Genomic DNA, 21,494 nt, shown 5'->3' with positions numbered 1-21,494 from the left:
CAGTGTCCTTGGAGTATGGATGTACTTGCTCCGTAGAGGGCAGGGCATTTTATGAGATGGATGTCGTCATGGACCTGGGGGATGGCCTGTCGTCACTTGGAGTGGATCTATCTGTGGATCATGTGCATGATGCAGAGTGCGTAGCAGCATGGGGCACAGATGCTGTGGACTACCATGGCAAATGTGAGCGAACAACACATGATGCACAACATCTTGTGAGTGTGGCCACTGTGTGCCTGTGCAGGGCCTGCAGCAGCAGGCGCCATCCCCCTGCCAAATGGCCCATCTTGCACACAAACACTAGGATGTCAGAAGGGCAACTGCAACAGGCACGTGTGTAAAGTGAGGAGTGTCCAGTGTCACATGGCACACCCAGAGACAATGCATGCCCAATCCCCAAATAACCATTACACAGGATCAGGAAACTGAAGGTCAACCTGCGCACTGGAGACACACCCTCAGCAACTGGTGATGGCCCATTGTGTGGTTGACCTCGCTAAAAAACATACACGACCATGTACTACATGCCCAATAGGGAGCCAAATCCATGAGCAACTGCATGCATGTCGCTAAACTACACAGGGACTCCGATGCATTATCTACAGAAAGTATGCCAGAGATGCCGCATGCCAAGTGGCAAGAGACCAGCATTGACAGAGACGAGGCACCTTGGAGTGTGATGAACACCTTTATTACTCAGGCTCACACTAAGGGAAATGCATCCATTGAACAGAATCACAGGTCATTCGGCTGAACATGTGTGACCCACACTGGACACCCCCTGCAACACACAGATGTGGTAATTCCTACTAAGCTGGCACACAAGTGAAGGGGTTGACCTCACACCCCTTGCTGCACACGGCGAGTCTACAATTCCACATTGAGCCTCATATGGGGATGTCCCACACCATGTCCAGCATGGCCATCCCGTATGTTCCTGAGGGACGTTAGACACACATTGATGCCTTCATCAGAATCCACAATCCATGACAGATGACTGTCAGGGAGGTTGACTATCAAGTAATGGGGGCCATGCAACACGTCACGTGGCCCATGGTGAGTCGACATGTATGCATGGTAACACAACATGCACAGAAGCAGTACCCACATATCACAAACTCGTACCAACCACAAAAGGCCTTGCTGCACTCCTTACCAAAAAAGACTTCTCACCATCTCTGTGCATGTAACTCTGATCCAGCACACGTTTGAAAAATCATGAGGAATAGCAGGAGTGCAATGATGACATGAGCAGATGACAGCCGCAGGAAGCTGGGGAGGACAGACACACAACAAGTCAGCGAGGAGCTAGTAATCCGCACACATGTACGTGCACCCTACAGGATTGATGTTGTCACCATGGGAATAATTATTTTTGTGCACCTGCACAAATATGGGGTATGACATTTGCACTTGTATGACACATCAGAACACACCTCCAAGTAACTTGGCACACAGTCAGCTCGACACACACATTGCAACACACGCCACACAAGGCACTAGGCGTGCACACTCAGACACGGGAACTCACCATTATGAGAAGAAGTTGCGGATCAGCTGACTCCGGATGTCCTCATCCTCATCCTCATCCTCATCGTCACTTGCCCCGTGCCCAAGCCCTTCATCCTCCACGGGTGGATGATCTTGCTCATCAGGATCCAGGATGAGTGGCACGGCCTTCTCCACTGCCATGTTGTGCAGCATGCAGCACACAAGGAAGATTTTGCAGACCTTCACCGGGGCATACGGGAGGGCGCCGCCGGTCTTGTGCAGGCACCTGAATCTGCTCTTCAGGAGTCCAAACGTCCTCTCAATCACGCGCCTCGTCTGCCCATGGGTGTTGTTGTACCGGTGTTCGGCGGCTGTTCTGGGGTTGCGGAGAGGCGTCATCAGCCATGGCATGTTGGGATAGCCAGTGTCCCCTACATGGAAACATCATGGACAGAAGTGGGTCAGGAGAAGCAGTAAGACATGAAGAAACGGCTAAATACAGGACCAACAGATCATACCCACCAACAAGACATGCACGTTCGTTGCGCAGCTGTAGCATCATTTCGGGCACCCTGCTACGCCTCATGATGTATGCATCGTGTGCTGATCCTGGAAAACGTGAACAGACATGGGATATCATCATGTTGGCAAGACACACCACAAGGGCATTAATGGAGTGGTAATGCTTGCGGTTACGGAGGGCTACCTCCTGTGCGTGTGGTGGCACCAGAGCCACATGTGTCCCATCAATGGCCCCAATGACATGGGGCATCCCTCCCAGGGCATAGAACTCACCCTTGACACCTGTCAACTGCTCACGAGTTGGAAAGGCAATGAATTCATCAAGGTGTACCAACATGGCCTCTAACACATCATGCAGGACACGGCTGAACATGGTCTGGGACATACCACCTACATCAGCTATAGTCAATTGAAACGTACCGGTGGCAAAGAAATGTAGGGCTGCCATCACCTTCATCTTGGGTGTCAGTGCAGTAGGATACCTGTGTCGCGGTTGGAGGTGTTGCTCGAGCCTTGTGGTCAAGTCGTCAATCAACGGTTGGGTGAAGCGGTAGCGGCGTATACAGTCACGTTCCCTCATGGCAGCCAAGTCTGGCATTGTTCGGGGGAGAGGCGGTGCCCTGCAGAAATTTGGAAGGAATAACGAAGATTGAGTACAGCACTACACCACTGTCAATGAACTGAGCACATGTTCAACAGCTAATGCACATATGCTATATACAGAGTCTGTACTGTGCAATGCATCCAGGACTCGTATGCCAGCCAGGTGACACCCCTAACAACAGTCAGCCACACATGTGGGTGCGCAAGGTCAACATGACATGACATGGAACTAGCTGTGGGCCAGTGTAAGTGAAGAGGCTGACGCATGACAGGACTGACAGACATCCACATATGTGCATTAGAAGGGTGTATTATCACATAGACCGGTTGCGGGACACTAGAGGCACAGGTCGCATGTCCTTGAAACAGGACACTCCACACACCTTGGCAGGAAGGGGGACATGTCAGGTATGATGACACATACATTGAGACCATGCAGATTAGTCCTTGTCTCGCAAGTGCATGTGCGATGCACACATACACCCATTACGTCTGATTCCACATGTGGCCTGGTGTGCGTAATAGTGTGCCATGCCCATCGACACGCACACACATGTTGGATGCAGCAAATGCAGATGCATGTCACGGAACTCATACAGCTAGCTCATGGGATCACATGACACTCACATGACATAGTCACAATGTGCAACGACGGTAGTAACATTTGAGGTGTCATTAACCGTGTCCCTGGCATCGGTGGACAGTTGTGGGTGCAGGTGACCGTGCCATGCCAGTGATGCAGTGCTCGATTGTCCCCAGTGAGTAGCTCCTCTGTATCGATTTGGGACCACTAAATTTCTGTTGTGTTATGCTCCCCATTGTTTCCCAGTGTCATGGTGGGTAAACCAACTGTGTGGTGCAGGGCCTACTTATGTTTGTAGTTTTGAAGATGTCACCCATGTTGGCGTTAATGCTATGCGCTGTGTCCTATGTAGATTGGACTCATGTGTCATGTGTATACAGGTGTCTGGTCATGTCCTGTCTCTTCACCTTGGCCACAGCATCGTCGGGGGAAACAGAGGGAGACACTGGCACGGACTTGGGGGGGGGTAGCCAGCACCGGGGCCACCAGTGCTGGGGAGTCTGGCACAGCATGTGGCAAGGAGGCCGAGGGGAGTCAGGCGGAATACCCGTCCAGTCCCAACACCGACTATGACGCTGACCGGTCCGAGGCTGAGCCCCCAGAGGGGGCGGAGGCTGCCCCCAGTGCTGAAGGCAGCACTCCATCCCTCGGCGCACCCTCCATTCTCATCACCGCCCCCCCAGTTGCTGGGGTCCCTTGTGTCCGTGCTAGGCGACAACAGGTGCATGAGAGACGGCAAGGAGGTGTATGCAAGGGGTGAAGGGTGCACTTCCACTCCGGAACATTCTGTGGTGTGTAGGCACATTCAAGTGCATGGTGCTTGTTAAATGCACGCTCATGACGTGGCTCGTATACAGAAGTGGATGCGTGTGCCAGTCATGACCCCATCTTGTGCGCTGCTTGCTAACGGCAATTATGTGCTATTCAATGCAGTAGCTTGCTGTGGGATGCTTCCGGCAATTCCTAAGATCGTGACTGTATCACTACGAGTGGTTTTCTGTCATATTTCGGCTTTTCCCACCCCCACATGTCCGGCTGGATGTATCCATCTGCCCTCCCATTGCAACCTTGAAAGCGGAGTTCAACAAGATGAACAGTATAAGGGCTCCATTGTCTCAAACACAAGTCGTGTTGTCACACTCCCACAGAGGTGCAAGAGGCTTATTAACACTGATCTCCCACTACATATTTTGAACTCGGATTCAGACTATCTTTCATGCCTCGTCAACAGGTGGCCTGGCTGTTTTTTTTACATTGTGGTCTCCGGCCTCGTGACCTCCTTTCAAACTCTGTGTGGTGTGCTCCCCGCATTTCATCATTCGCTTTTGTCTACCGTCTTCGGAGGTGTCCCTTTGCTTGTCGCCCTCGTAGCTGGGGTGCCATAATAGATCAGCGTACTACGCTGTGGCTTCACCTCTTGCGTTACAAGACAGCATGCACCGGCTGCTCCATCTTCGGAACATGATGCTTGAATTATACGGCACTCTGCCGCTGGCGACCTTAAGCAGTGCCTATGGATTGTCCTTTCGGTTTCCCTTCTTTCCCTGCGTGCAACCTGTCTTTCATTGCCTAGACTGTCCATTCGAATGAGCTCTGGATGTGTGCCTGTGTAACTCGGTGCCTCCTGACCCGGATTGGGATGGACTGATGTGCCCCTTAGTGGCTCATGAGTTGGACTGTTCTGGCGTCAGTGTCATGGCCTGTGCTGCTGCACATGGAGTCCTGGGGAATTGGGACATCCGAACAGCAGCAAATGAGTTCTTAACCAGGAGTTATCTTGATGTCCCCACCTGTTGTCCACAAGTTGTGCTGGATGGCCCGATTGTTGAGGAACACGTGTGTTCTTTCCCCCTGCTTAACTGGATGGCAGACAATTTTTCGGAACGTGCAGATGATTTCCTCTTGGAAGCTGTTGCAACTTATAGTGCCTATGCCTTGATGGATGGACTGTAGCCCTGCTCATTTCATGGTGCATCCGTCGATGTGATATTTTCCTCCCCTATTACATGGTTGTTTTCCCTGCAACATCGTTCAGGTGTGACATTTCTTTTCTGACTTTTTCGCTTCCCTTCTATGGACTTCCAGTTCATGCCCTTCGTTCCGTTCTATCAAACCTTAACTCTGCGTTCTCGAATTTGCGCCCCTAATGGATGGAGGACTTTTGTAGGAGATGGGACTAGATGATCCTGTGATGTGATACCACTGAGCTGATCTGTACGGTGGGGGGTTCCCCGTTCTAGCTTGGGACCTGCTATTAGTCGAATGATACTACTATTAGTTTACTACCGACAGGAAGATTGCTGTTTCCACTGTCAGTTTCTTAAGATTGCTCCTTTCAATGTCTATGATATTGCAACAATGCTGATGTTTCTGGCCTTGACCATTTGTATGCTTATGTTGGCCACAGTCCTGCATCTTAGGACGCGAGGTTCATTGTTTGTACTCATTAAACTTAACCTTGTCTGTGTCTATTCTGTTGTGGACTGATCTGTGAATCATGACCCTACGTGTCCCCCCCCGGTGCTTCGCATCTGGTGTGGGCTATGGGCTTGTGGAATGGTGTACTGTGACCACTTTCCTTTGAAATGCTGTATGTGGTTGTAATTTTCTCGTTTGCACACTATTTCTATTCTGCTGTTGCTGCTGGTGCTGCTGATCCCTGGGTAGGGGTGGTGATGATGTGTTGGGTGTCTGGTAAATGTTGTTGTGTCCTGCTCATGGGGTGGACCCTGGTATCTGCATGCCATCACATGGTGTCTGCATATATTCGTGGGTCATGTTGGCTCTTACTGCATTGTGACATTGTCCCAAGGTGTGTTCCTTCCTCTGTGGCACCTGTCATCTTCCCTGCATGGTGTTTCCCAATTGTTGTGCTGAGCTGTGTCAACATTGCCTCGGTGTGTGACACATCCCTTCGACTTTGGCCATGCATGCTCTGCAATATCTCCACCTGCATCGTTTGTGGCATCCTTGCTGGTCACTGTACTTGTGTATGGCGTATATTGACATGACTTCATGTTGACATTTTCCGTTTTCCGCACTTTGCATGTGTGTACTCCCTGCCTCACACACATGTGTTGCAATTTCTGCAGAGTATTTGGGCACCTGCTTGACAATTGTGGCCATTGTATCTGTGTGTACTCCACCCTTTCACTTCCATGGGGGGCATCTGCTTGTTGGCTGCCCCGGCACCTGTGCATTCCTCTCATTCGTGGACTGTGCGTGACAGTGTGTGTTCCCTTTGGCTCGCATTGTTTAGTGGTGTTTGACATGAGGGTGCAGTCTTGTGGCAAAATCTCAGTGTGTGTATTGTGCTGCCTCAGCTAGGGGTGGGTATGCATGTGTAATTTGTCCTCACACCCACATGTGGTGTGTCATGCAGTCGGGGAAGGCCGATCATCCTCCTGGGAGTGGGACACTGCTGTCAGTGATGTGTTGTTATGGCACTATCGTCATTGTCCTGAGTTGGGAATCGTACATTCACCCATGAAGCTGTGGTAATCTGATGATGGTGTTGGCCCCCCCATGTCTCTGTCCACTTCTGGGGGTCCTCGGCACCCACCCCTCCTATGTCTGGGCACTGCTGGGAGGACTCTGCACACACCCCTCCTGTGTCCGGGCACTGCTGGGAGTGATATGCACACACCCCTCCTATGTCCGGGCACTGCTGGGAGTGATATGCACCCACCCCTCCTATGTCTGGGCACTGCTGGGAGGACTCTGCACCCACCCCTCCTGTGTCTGGGCACTGCTGGGGGTGATAGGCACCCACCCCTCCTATGTCTGGCCACTGCTGGGAGTGAAATGCACCCTCCCCTCCTATGTCTGGGCACTGCTGGGATGACTCTGCACACACCCCTCCTGCGTCTGGGCACTGCTGGGAGGACTTTGCACCCACCCCTCCTATGTCCGGGCACTGCTGGGAGTGATATGCACCCACCCCTCCTATGTCTGGGCACTGCTGGGAGGACTCTGCACCCACCCCTCCTGTGTCTGGGCACTGCTGGGAGGACTCTGCACACACCGCTCCTGTGTCTGGGCACTGCTGGGAGGACTCTACACACAGCCCTCCTATGTCCGGGCACTGCTGGGAGTGATATCCACCCACCCCTCCTATGTCTGGGCACTGCTGGGAGTACTCTGCACACACCCCTCCTGCGTCTGGGCACTGCTGGGAGTGATATGCACCCACCCCTCCTATGTCTGGGCACTGCTGGGATGACTCTGCACACACCCCTCCTGCGTCTGGGCACTGCTGGGAGGACTTTGCACCCACCCCTCCTATGTCCGGGCACTGCTGGGAGTGATATGCACCCACCCCTCCTATGTCTGGGCACTGCTGGGAGGACTCTGCACCCACCCCTCCTGTGTCTGGGCACTGCTGGGAGGACTCTGCACACACCCCTCCTGTGTCTGGGCACTGCTGGGAGGACTCTACACACACCCCTCCTATGTCCGGGCACTGCTGGGAGTGATATGCACCCACCCCTCCTATGTCTGGGCACTGCTGGGAGTACTCTGCACCCACCCCTCCTATGTCTGGCCACTGCTGGGAGTGATATGCACCCACCCCTCCTATGTCTGGGCACTGCTGGGATGACTCTGCACACACCCCTCCTGCGTCTGGGCACTGCTGGGAGGACTTTGCACCCACCCCTCCTATGTCCGGGCACTGCTGGGAGTGATATGCACCCACCCCTCCTATGTCTGGGCACTGCTGGGAGGACTCTGCACCCACCCCTCCTGTGTCTGGGCACTGCTGGGAGGACTCTGCACACACCCCTCCTGTGTCTGGGCACTGCTGGGAGGACTCTACACACACCCCTCCTATGTCCGGGCACTGCTGGGAGTGATATGCACCCACCCCTCCTATGTCTGGGCACTGCTGGGAGTACTCTGCACACACCCCTCCTGCGTCTGGGCACTGCTGGGAGTGATATGCACCCACCCCTCCTATGTCCGGGCACTGCTGGGATTGATATGCACCCACCCCTCCTATGTCTGGGCACTGCTGGGAGGACTCTGCACCCACCCCTTCTGCGTCTGGGCACTGCTGGGAGGACTCTGCACACACCCCTCCTGCGTCTGGGCACTGCTGGGAGGACTCTGCACCCACCCCTCCTGTGTCTGGGCACTGCTGGGAGTGATTGGCACACACCCCTATGAATCTGTCCACTGTCGTGGTATGTGCCGTCACCACGCGCTGATGGCCTGGGTGGGGCCCGTGCCCCTGGGGCGCCCCAACTTTGGGGGTGCAGTCCGTTCACATGCCTTTGGGACGTGGGTGCGGCCGTACCGGCATAGTTTGTGTGACGTAGGGGTGGGCGTGGTGTGTGCCGTCACCATGCGCTGATGGCCTGGGTGGGGCCCGTGCCCCTGGGGCGCCCCAACTTTGGGGGTGCGGCCCATTCACATGCCTTTGGGACGTGGGTGCGGCCGTACCGGCATAGTTCGTGTGACGTAGGGGTGGGCGTGGTGTGTGCCGTCACCATGTGCTGATGGCCTGGGTGGGGCCCGTGCCCCTGGGGTGCCCCAACTTTGGGGGTGCGGCCCGTTCACATGCCTTTGGGACGTGGGTGCGGCCGTACCGGCGTAGTTCATGTGACGTAGGGGTGGGCATGGTGTGTGCCGTCACCACGTGCTGATGGCCTGGGTGGGGCCCGTGCCCCTGGGGCGCCCCAACTTTGGGGGTGCGGCCCGTTCACATGCCTTTGGGACGTGGGTGCGGCCGTACCGGCGTAGTTCGTGTGACGTCGGGGTGGGCGTGGTATGTGCCATGCCACCATTGTGGTGGTGACGGGTACGCGTCCACGTCCACTTCCGTTGTGGCGGGACGTGGGATTGGTGGACACGCTCCCCGAAGTGACAAGTCCATGGTGGCAAGTGCTGTGCATGCTGTTGTAGTTATTTGTGGGGTGTGGGTTGTGATTTCTGGCCCTTGCACACACACACCCCCCCCTTTGCCCCTGGGGGTTGTTCTGACCTTCTGCGGCGTCTGCGTCTGTTTCTGTATACGAGGTGGTAGGCTATGAGGGCCGGGACGACGCGTAGGTTGGGGTCCATCGCTGTCCCTGGCGTGCCAGGGCTCCTTGTTCGCGGCGTCCTCACTTTCCCGGCAGTTTCTGGCTCCCATAAAAACTGCAGCGTGCGGAGTGACGTCGGCACGAATCGTACTTGCTGGTCCCTGAAACGCTGCCTGACTCCGTCCGGACGTCGCATGTGCGCTGTCCCGACTGTGATTCGTATGTACAAATTTTGCCGGTCGGTGTTTTTTCCGACTCGGACGGAAATGGTGTGTCTGTGCAAATCGTACTTGCGAGTTTGTAAGGTATTTTTCCCGGATGCCATTCGGACGGCAAAAACGCTCCGTCCGACCATTCGTACACGGGTTTTACAGGATTGGAATCGACACCAAAATGTCGATTTGGATTTCCATGACCTGTTCTTTCAAAAGGAAGAGTAAACAGTTTTATGTCAGCTGTGCGACATACCATTACAAGAAAATCTCTGAAAAATACCTACAACCTAAGAAGAAAAGAAGAGTCAAAATATATAAATGACTACAACCCCGTCATTTTATCCATGTTGAACGCTAACATGGATATTCAGTATGTAGCTGACAATTCTATTGCTGTTGCTCGGTATGTCACATCTTACATCACTAAATCTGAGAAAACGGAATTGAAAGAAATGTGGGAAGAGATTTCTCAGGAGAAGACTGTCAGTAAAAAGCAATACAGTTTCAGTTTAAAGATGTTATCGCATCGAGAAATTGGGTCATACGAATGCTCAGATTGGTTATCATCTGCAAGTCTGTACTCCAAATCCAGGAGAATAATTTGGGTAAGTTTAGGCCTTGCAGGAATGCGAAATCGGGTATTGAAATCTATTCGAGAAATTGAATATTTAGCAGAGAACGAACCAGAAAGTACAGACATTTTGAAAACAAATATGTTGGACACATATTACCCAAACAGAAGTCATCATCTTGAGAACATGTGTCTCTATGAAGTGCTGCAGAACTGCATTTTTACACGGAATGCCACAGAAGACATCAACAATGGAAAATATAAAGTCATTGGTGAGGAAGGATGTTTGGTGAAACAAACAAAAGGAAGTTTGATTAATCACAGGAAGATGAGTTGCGACACTACTGACAAAAAGGAATTTTACTACTTAGCACTTTTAAACCATGGCGTTCAGAGGATGAATTACTTGGAGATTTTCAGAGCTATGAAGATTCCTTTAATGCATGTAAAGATAGCATAGAATGCAGTACTTTCACAAATTATGTACAAATGTTAAATGAAGAAATTGAACAAGAATCTACAGTTGCAGCTGAAGTAGCTAGAGACAGTTCTCAAGACAGTCAAAGTTCTAGTACGCTCAGTCAAGATCCCCTAGGACAACCAATCATAGAAAATGAAGCTGCAATAGCCATGACTGAAGTGGAAACAGCTATGAATTAAGCTCAGGAAGATTTAATAGACTTACCAAATTTGGAACAACAACTGAATGATGAACAACAACAAATTTATGAAGAAGTCACAAAACAAATTGATCATGGATTACTACATGAAAATAAAGAGTGCTCATGCACATCATTTGAACCAATCAGAATGTATGTGAGTGGAGAAGCTGGAACTGGAAAAAGTTTCTTAATTAAAGTAATTAGAAGCTACCTACAGAAAAAAACTGATTCAACTTTGTCTTGTGTTGTTACTGCTCCAACTGGGTTAGCAGCATATAACATAAAAGGAATTACCTTACATCGTTTGCTAATGTTACCAGTAGAGCATGAGAACAAAATAGAATACCACAAGCTAACAGGAAAAGCATGTTTTGAAGTTTCAAGAGTGTTGAAGAAAATGAAAGTTCTCATTATTGATGAGGTAAGCATGGTATCAAACTTAATGCTTGCCTTTGTGCATTTAAGAATGCAGCAAATTCTAAAGACAGACTATGACCTGTTATTTGGAGGAAAACATGTAATAGTTTTTGGGGATCTACTGCAGCTCACTCCAGTTAAAGGACAACCAGTATTTAATACTCTTGCACATGAAGACACGAAAAAGTCATTAGGAAGTATAGGCAATGTGAATATTTGGTCATACTTTGAGTACAAAGAACTCATTACCAATATGCGGCAAGCAAATGATGATGATTATGCAAGTATTCTCAAAGATATCAGAATTGGACTACTCACAGAACATGGCAGAAAAGCTTTACAGAGTCGATTGCTATGTAATTTGTTTCCAACAGAACAAATAGTTCCAGATAAAATATACAAGGAAATTGCAGAAAAAAATAATGTAATCTGCTTAATGCCAATACTACATGAATGCTCTATATTCAATGAAGAACTTTTGAAATTGGAAAATGAAGAGATTATGAAAATGGAAGCCGTGGATAAAATACAGCATGAAGGAATAACTATTATATTGACAGGCAAATTGAAAACTAAATTGGATTCTCTAGAGAAAAACATATCGAAAACAGCTGGTTTAGAAAAGAATCTTTATGTATGTATGAACTGTCGAGTAATTTTAAGACGTAATTTGAATGTAGAAAAAGGTTTAGTGAATGGAGCTATGGGTAAAGTTGTGGGTTTTGTTAATTACCAGAAAAAAGATGGAATTTAATTTTAAAAATAAAATTTGATCAGATTGAAGAGGTTAAAGACATTAGTCGTTGTTGTTGTGTTGTTGTGTCGTGCTTGTGAAAGACTTATATGTACGTAGGAAGCAGTTTCCGTTTTCTCTAGCATATGCTGTAACTATTCACAAATCTCAAGGATTAACTGTAGATTGTGCTTTTGTAAACATTGGATCTAGTGTGTTTAAAGAAGGTATGGCATATGTTGCTTTGTCACGAGTGAAAAAATTATCTGGTTTATTCATGATAGACTTTGATGACTCAAAAGTTAGTGCTGATGCAAATTGTGTAAAGGAGTATAATAGATTAAGAAGAAGCTATGCTCCTCATTTAGGTCAGTATCCTGTGTTTGAAAAACGTGTTGTTTGTCGAAAAGGAGAATTGAGAATATCTGTAATGAGGATGTACAGAAGAGAAAACAAAAGGAGAGTGATGTGATTGAAAGCAAAAAGAAAAAGGACAATGTTGAAGAGGTTGTTGGTTGTCATTTTGAAAATAGCTCTGGTGTCAACTGCTACGCTAATGTAGTGCTGAATGTTGTATTTTTTGTTGAAAGTTTGCAAGAGCAGATAATACTAAATCATGAACAAAGATTTTGTTCTCTGCTGAGTTTCCTTTATGAGAAGTTGAGTAATGATAAAACTAAAATAGAAAGTGCTTCTGATGTTAGAAATCTTGTAGATGTATGTTCTGGATGTACACAGTTTACACAAAATGTCCAGCAAGATGCACAGGAATTCTTAATTTATATGCTTATGGAACTGGAAGATGAAGGGGTAGAAATAGAAAATATGTTTGGTCTCTCTTATAAATTAGAACATTGTTGTGAAAACTGTATGAACACATGCAGCACTAATGTTGATTCTGAAAGGTTCATACATTTAACATTACCAGAGAGTAAATCAGTGACTTTTAGTAAATTAGTTAAAGATGCAAATCACAACTTGGAATGTTCTCAATGTAAATCAGAAATGTTATCAACGTTATTTTTAAAGAAATATGGACAGTATATAATTTTAATGATGCAACGTTGTAGAGCTGATGGAACAAAATTGGACACTTTAATAAAGAAGTTTGTAGGAAATCAATTATCAATATCAGGAAAGACTTTTGTTGCAGTTGCAACAATTTTCCATGATGGACCTTCTATAACTTCTGGTCATTACACAGTTTATCTAAAATGTGAAAAAGGCTGGACACTGTGTAATGATTCTCAATTGATTTTCAAGCAACGTTTGCCTGCAGAATTACCAAATTCCTACTTAATTTTTCTAAAACCAAAATTTTAGATACAAATTGCAGCATCTGAAGAAACCATTATTTCGATTTTATAGGATTACCATTGGATATTTCACCTAAAAAGGATTTAAAAATTACCATTTGGCCTCATGGAAAGGTAAATGTTTCTATTGTGGACTTCTTTGACAGATATTATTTTGGTGTATGTGCTTAAGCAACAAGATTTACAGACGTTATTTATTGCAAATAGTTATTGTTCTTAGAAGATATTTTTAATATATATGTTACATTTCTATCAAGGTATGTTTTACTGAGGATAGATTGAGGGCTTTTTTAAACAATCTTTCAGATTGTTTATTTTTTTGGCCGCTGTTAAGGGATGAATGCAATTGATATCACTATTTTCAGTGAAATTCAATATATTCTGAAAACAGCAAAAAAAGGGCAAAAAATTACTTTGTTAAATATGAAAATATGTGTACTGTATTCTAAAATGTATTGTTAAATATTACTACTTTTTTTCTTTTTTTTCAGATTTAGAAAGAAAATTTAGGAAATTGAATCCATTTTTCTTGTAATTAAGAAAAACCATTTATTTCTAATTAAGTTATTTTGTTGGTCAGGTAAGTTTAAAATATCTGTATTTCTCACCCCTTCACTTTCATGCTCCCTTTTCTTCACTTCTCCTCTCTCTGCTTTTCTCATTCCCCTTCCCTCTCACTTCTTCCTTTACTGCTCTTTTGTAACTCCCTCACTCCTTCTCTACTACTCCCCTAGGTTTACTGCCTCCATCACTATTTTTTCAACCATGTTTCTCTCCCTGTCTCCATATGTCTCAGTCATTCTAACTGCCTTACTCCTTCTCAGTTCCTTGCTCTCTGTCTCTGTTTCTGTCTCTCTCCCTTTGTCTGCCTTACCCTTAATTTCCTTAACATCTCTGTTTCTACCACTCCTCCTCTCTCCATCACTCATTTTCCATCTATGTTAATTTTTTAACCTTCTCCGTCATTCCCCTTCCCTCACCTTCCCTAACTGTCATTATCCTTTACTCATAGTCACTCCTATTCTCCTACTTCACTTCCTCCTGTCTGTATCTCACACCCCTTCATCTTTTCGCATTCTTTCCTTCACTCTCCCTCACTCTCCTTTGCTCATTGAAATCCTGACTCCCTTTCTCTCACTCCAGTTTCCTAAATCCCTCCATCCCCTCACTCCCCATCTGTCACTTTCCCTTACCCCCTTTTCTAATCCTCATACCCCTTATCTCACCATCACTCCACTGCTCTTACTTTCAATCCCTTTACCCTGCTGTACTTCATCCGCTTCATCTGTTACTCCCTTTTCCTATCTCCGTCCATTACTCCCCTTTTCCCACTCCCCCTCCATCACTCTCCATTACTCATTGCCATTCCCTTACTCATTCACTCTTCTTACCTGTATCCTCTACCCTTAGTCCTTTTGTTGCAGTCAGTCTTTCACTTCCCTTTCATGACTGATCATACTTTCCTTTTCTCACTCATTCTCTCTGTCCTTTCCTCCTCTTCACTCAGTCATTTCAATCATTTCAATCATTCATGTATACACTACACATTCATTCAATAAAATTACAACACAGAATATTAGGAATATAGCTCTTCTTGGAGAAGTGAAGTGAGTTCTGAAAAGACCTGTTTTTTTTGTCTTTTTTGTTTTGTATTTTTTTTTAGTTTTTTAACAATTTTGTATTCTTTCTTTGATTTTTTTAGAGCACCAAAAAAAAACTGGTAATGAAAAACTGTTCAACAGGAACAAAAAAAAAATGAAAAAAATTATGGGCTGGAGCATGTGTGCTGCTGTATTCTGTTTTCAATCAAGTTTATACTGCTCTCACCGTAGCAAAGAACAGCATTGCACACATTGCAATGTATGTGCACCTTCTGGAAAAGGGGGCGGATGTCCAGTGGCCTGGTACACGGTGAATCTGCGGCCGCAGATGATGTGCTTGGCTGAGCAGGTGGAGGCTTGTCCGTCAGGGCTCTAGTTGTTTCTCGAGCATAACGTACAGGCTGCACTGTCTTAAAGTGTCTCAGCATAGAATAAATACTAAAGGAGTATTTCTTGCTGGGATCTCCTCTAGATAAGACACTTCCACAAATAGTGCATGTCACCTTCGGCGCATTCACCTCCATATGTTTTGAACTAGTATATGTGAGTATTGATGTATATAAGTGAGGATATATGAGAGTGAGAGATTGGAAGAGTTCCTGTATAAATAAGTATGTGTTTCTATAAGTGATTGTTTAAGAGAGTAAGTATGTGTACGTTTCTGTAGAAGTAAGTGGTGTGTGTATAGCTGTATATGCAAGTAAATGGATGTTTATTTGCATGTGTGAATATGCGTGTGAGTAACTCTATGTATGAGTGTAGGTGTGTAACAGGATGTATAGCTGTATGAGTACATATGATGACTGAGTACATGTATGAGTGACTATAAAGAAGTGTTGATGAATGAGTGGATGCGTATGTAGATTTTGGAATTACTGAATAGGTTGTTCTAACTGGTGTTGGTCTCTCTATAGTTTTCAAAACTTTAATTTGTATTTTTCAATGTGTGTATCAAAGTTTATATTCGGATAAGAGGAGGTCTGCCACTCTTACACAAGGATGATGTCATCAGTGATGTCATCAGTGATGTCATTTGAGATGTCATCAGTGATGTCATGAGTGATGTCACTGACCATGTCATGAGTGATGTAATATGTGACGTCATCAGCAGTGGATTGCGGTCGCGCGAGTTATAGTTAGCTGAACTAACTATAACGGGGGAATTTCAATGGTTTTGTACGAGTGAAATGTCCAGCTAACTATAACATGTGTGAAACCTATGGTTTTTTCAGTGAATTTGCAAGGTTTTTTAAATGCTAATTCCTAACTATAACGTGTGTGAAACCTATGGTTTTTTCAGTGAATATGTATATATATCTCTATTCTCCAAAGGTTGCCCTAGCTTTAAGCAGTACTCCACACAGATGAAAGGGGTAAGCCTTTATTAAGAGGTATGGAAAATGTCCTGTCTGTCAATTCAATATAGCAGCTGCTCCGTCCATGAAACCTGATGCATTTTGAAGGGCTTGCCTTCTTCCTCAGAGGTGCACTGACGGCAGTTCCGGTCTCCATGCAAAACAAAATTTAAAAGTTTGTGGATGAGCCTCAACAGGCAGGACCCTTCCTAAATCCTACATCTGTGCTCCACATAATCGGCACAGTTGGATACCAAGCCGAGTGGCCCCCATGTGTGTGCCTTTGTTAATTTCCACTTATTTTTTGTGATCAGCAATTTGACAGGCTTTGTATTTTTTGCATGGCCAAAAACCTCCCATGTTTGTCCATGCCCCTGATTGTTTAGCCTTAAAATGACTATGTGTTAATTTGTCTCCAATATTTAATGTTTGTATGTAAGTTATATTTGCATGGTTCCGAATTATTCCTGATAATGTGGGCTCCAGTTGTAAGATTTCCCAATGTTTTTTTAATAATCCTGGTTAATTAGCCTACTTCCATTGTATATGTTGTTATTAATCTTATCTTTGATGGATAACCTTTTTCCTTTTTTTGCTCAGAATCCTGTAAGATCTCTGTGAGTTTCTTTGTATTTACTCTCTGTAGACTCTTTTCAATGACCTTTATAGGATAATTTCTCTTTTTTAATATTATCTGGGCATCCTGACTGTCTTTCGAATTCAAACACAAGGAGATGATGGGCAGAGCACTGAAACTTTTAGACAATCACCTCCAGTCACAGATCTGGGTTGATTCCATCATCATTCTTTAGCTCACTTCACCACCTCAGTTCACACCCAGCTATATGCAAATCAGTCTTGACCCTGTGCCTCATGGGAACAGTCCAGCACAAACTGCCAAGCCAGGTCTTCCCTGAACCGGTAATAAGCATCCTGGGACTGGTTTCTGGGTAACACCCTTCATTAGCCAGGCTAGCTTGAATCCAGTGGCAAAGTGAGCAAGGGACCCACGTATGGGCTTACCCTGCCAACTTAGGCAGAACAAAGCAAACTCAAGGAGATGATGGATTGAGCACTGAAACATTTCAGACACTCGCCTCCAGTGACTGATCTGGGTTGAATCCATCATCGTTCTTTAGCTCACTTTGCCACCTCAGTTCAGACCCAGCCATATGCAAATCAGTCTTGACCCTGTGCCTCATGGGAACAGTCCAGCCCGAACTGCCAAGCCAGGTCTTCTCTGAACCGGTTTCAAGCATCCTGGGACCGGTTTCTTGGTAACACTCTTCATAAGCCAGACTAGCTAAAATCGAGTGGAAACGTGAGCAGGGGACCCATGTCTGGGCATACCCTGCCAACTTAGGGCGAACAAAGCAAACACAAGGAGATGATGGACGGAGCACTGAAACTTTTCAGACACTCACCCCCAGTCACAGATCTGGGTTGAATCCATCATCATTCTTTACCTCACTTTGCCACCTCAGCTCAGTACCAGCTATATGCAAATCAGTCTTGACCTTGTGCCTCATGGGAACATTCCAGCCCAAACTGCCAAGCCAGGTCTTCCCTGAACCGGTAACAAGCATCCTGGGACTGGTTTCTGGGTAAGACCCTTTATCAGCCAGGCTAGCTTGAATCCAGTGGCAAAGTGAGCAAGAGACCACGTCTCGGCATACCCTGCCAACTTAGGGCGAACAAACCAAACACAAGGAGATGATGGACGGAGCATTGAAACTTTTCAGACACTCACCCCCAGTCACAGATCTAACACCCTTCATCAGCCAGGCTAGCTTGAATCCAGTGGCAAAGTGAGCAAGGGACCCACGTCTGGGCATACCCTGCCAACTTAGAGTGAATAAAGCAAACACAAGGAGATGATGGATGGAGCACTGAAACTTTTCAGGCACTCATCCCCAGTCACAGATCTGGGTTGAAAGCATCATCATTCTTTACCTCACTTCACCACCTCAGTTCAGACCCAGCTATATGCAAATCAGTCTTGACCCTGTGCCTCATGGAAACAGTCCACCCTGAACTACCAAACCAGGTCTTCCCTAAACCAGTAACAAGCATCCTGGATCAGTGATGTCATTTGAGATGTCATCAGTGATGTCATGAGTGATGTCACTGACCATGTCATGAGTGATGTAATATGTGATGTCATCAGCAGTGCACTGCGGGCGCGCGAGTTATAGTTAGCTGAACTAACTATAACGAGGGAATTTCAATGGTTTTGTACGAGTGAAAAGTCCAGCTAACTATAACGCCCCTGAAACCTATGGTTTTTTCAGTGAATTTCTAAGGTTTTTTAAATGCTAATTCCTAACTATAACGTGCCTGAAACCTGTGGTTTTTTCAGTGAATTTCAAAGGATTTTTAAATGCTAATTTCTAACTATGCCTACAGAGATAGGACATGTGAAGAAAGAAGAAAAAACGCTCAGAAAGAAAAAAATGAAATGCAGAAAGAAGCAACAGAAGTCCTCAAAGACGAAGAAAAGTGCAGGAAGAAGGATAACATGCAGAAAGAACAAACAGAAGAGCAGAAAGAATACTTGTTGCAAAATCATCCTGTACCCTCAACTTTTTCAGACGGATACTGGTGGTAACTGAGTCTGACTAACCAGTCCTAGAGCCAGTGCTATGTTAAAAGACACTCAGAATACAGTGAAAACACCTACATACACTAGGGAACACTATGCGTTGGGGTCCCCCTGTGATTAGCATGACCTCCTCTGTAAGCTCCTAGTATATAATAAGGCACGTCACCTCAGGCCCCGCCCCCTCCCTTCCCCACTGTGTAAACACACCCTGTGGCCATTTTAAGTTGGGAGATTAAGTCCCCTTGAATCCTGAGGGTCCCTAGGGTCCAACTAGACCACTAGGTACCTCCAGTAAGCGCCACAGAGCTGCGTTGCAGAGAGATGTAAAAAAGGGCACGGCCTAGACCACCTCTCTGCAACGCAGTGCTGTGGCACTTACTAGAAGCACCTGGTGGGCTAGTTGGACCCCAGGGTCCCACAGGATTGAAGGGGAATTATTTCCCCAGCTTAAAACGCGCCACAGGGCTTGTTTGCACACGTTAACTCAGGCCCCGTCCCCTCCCTTCACCACTGTGTAAACACGCCCTGTGGCCGTTTTTAGTTGGAAGATTAAGTTCATTTGAATCCTGAGGGTCCCTAGGGTCCAACTAGCCCACTTGGTACCTCCAGTAAGCGCCACAGAGCTGCGTTGCAGAGATGTGTAAAAAGTGGCACAGCCTGGACCACCTCTCTGCAACGCAGCTCAGTGGCGCTTACTGGAAGCACCTGGTGGGCTAGTTAGCCCCCAGGGGCTCTCAGGATTGAAGGGGAATTATTTCCTCAACTTAAAACGCTCCACAGGGCGTGTTTGCACACGTCACCTCAGGCTCCGTCCCCTCCCTTCACCACTGTGTAAACGCGCCCTGTGGCCGTTCTAAGTTGAGAGATTAAGTCCCCTTGAATCCTAAGGGTCCCTAGGGTCAAACTCGCCCACTAGGTACCTCCAGTAAGTGCCACAGAGCTGCGTTGCATAGAGGTGTAAAAAGGGGCATGGCCTCAGAACACCTGTCTGCAACGCAGCTCCCTGGCGCATACTGGAGATACCTGTTGGGCTAGTTGGCCCTCAGGGACCCTAAGTATTGAAGGGGAATTAATTCCCCAACTTACAACTGGCCAGGGGGCGCGTTTGCAGAGTGCTGCAAGGAGGGGGCGTGGCCTCCGGTGCAATGCCGTTTTTTTAAATGTCATTCTTTTAAGAAGGAGGGCTGTGTGGCCCCCCTTCTTTATCTAATTTATTGGCCCAGGGGACCCCATTCCCCAGGTCCTGCACCCTAATTTGTTTGGTGAAAAAAAATTATTTGGCCTTCCCAAGGCCTTAATCGGCCCCGTGGACCCCACCCCCGGGTCATGGCATTTTTCTTTTATTCTTTAGGAGGGGGGCTGCGTTGCCCCCCTCCTCAGGCCACTTATGGCCCTGGGGACACCATCCCACGGGGCCAGCCTTTGTTTTTTATTATTTTAAAAATATATATATTTATAGAAACACCTAGGACATGCTGGACAAACAGTATGTACCTATCACCATGACGATTTGCGTGATATTCATTAAAAGGCGACTATGCATACAATGAATTCACATGGAATGTATTTACACCACTAGTGAAGCTCTGACGTGTCTGACGCCCTACCGTGCCTAATCCCGGTGCCCCCGCCGATGGGTCCTCTCCAAGTAGACACCATTGTCGTTTATTTATACAAACATGGATAGCTATTGACGGGCACATTTAATACACACGCACACCAAGCCATTCAAAGGGGATTTGACAAAAATTCGACCAAACTATGCAAGAAACCCCCCTCACGGTTAATAAAACACACATCCACCGCCGGATGTGTAATACTTTTTATTTTACTCTCTGGAAAGGAGACGAACCTCACTTGAGAGTCACAGCGTGCTCCTGGCTGAGCCCAATGCTGTGTTACACCCACTAGTGCCCACCGAGTGCCACACATCTCTGTGTTGTATTCCACCAGCTAGTGCGTATGCTATGACACTCTCTAGCCCATGTGCACTGTAACACCACCCGTGAATATGTCATGCCACACTTGTCTTCGCACGGTTTATATTGCCCCATCTAACGTGCCTTCCTCGATGCCTATGTTATAACGCACAGCTCTATGCCATACATATTACAATCTGGGATCCATATCTTTGTCACAGTGCATATGCAACGTTACACTCCCCAGCACATATTTTATACCACAACTTTAGAGACTGGTTAGGTTCCACAACACTGTCCTGTGCATATTACACTCCAAGGCGCATATCGCATAGCATGCGCTAGTGCCTGTGCTATCTCGCGCTCTCCAATTAATCTGTCATTGCGCACAATGTATTGCATATTATATTTCACGCCCCGGTTCATCTCATAACACACTTTTTGGTGCATAGTTTATACCATATACTATATCTAGTTTTCATTTTCAATCGTGCTCTCAGGACTATGTTCTATATAACACTGCGTTTACCTACCCTTTTCACGGGCATTACATTTTGCGATGGGGGTGGAGGGTCAGGGGGTGTTTCTGCCAAGTGAGCCCGTAGTCACAGTTACAAACGTCCTCTTCTTCCTGAATAAAAGTGAGATTATGCTGCATACTTGTTCATATTTTACGTAGTTCGCACAGACACACATTTTAAAAACAATAAAGTTCCTAATACCCACCTTCTCTGAACAGTTAGCTTGCTGCCTCATCCACCTCCTCCCTATCCTCTGTTGTCTGAATCCATGGACTACCTCCTCTCTCCTGCCATGCATGGTCTGATGTGCTGCCACTGCCCTCCATTTAGCATGATGTACCAGTCCACTCCTCCTGCCCT

This window comes from Triturus cristatus, chromosome 4_2 (assembly GCF_964204655.1).
Source record: "Triturus cristatus chromosome 4_2, aTriCri1.1, whole genome shotgun sequence".
Classification (NCBI taxonomy): Eukaryota; Metazoa; Chordata; class Amphibia; order Caudata; family Salamandridae; genus Triturus; species Triturus cristatus.
Note: the sequence above shows the minus strand (reverse complement) of the source record.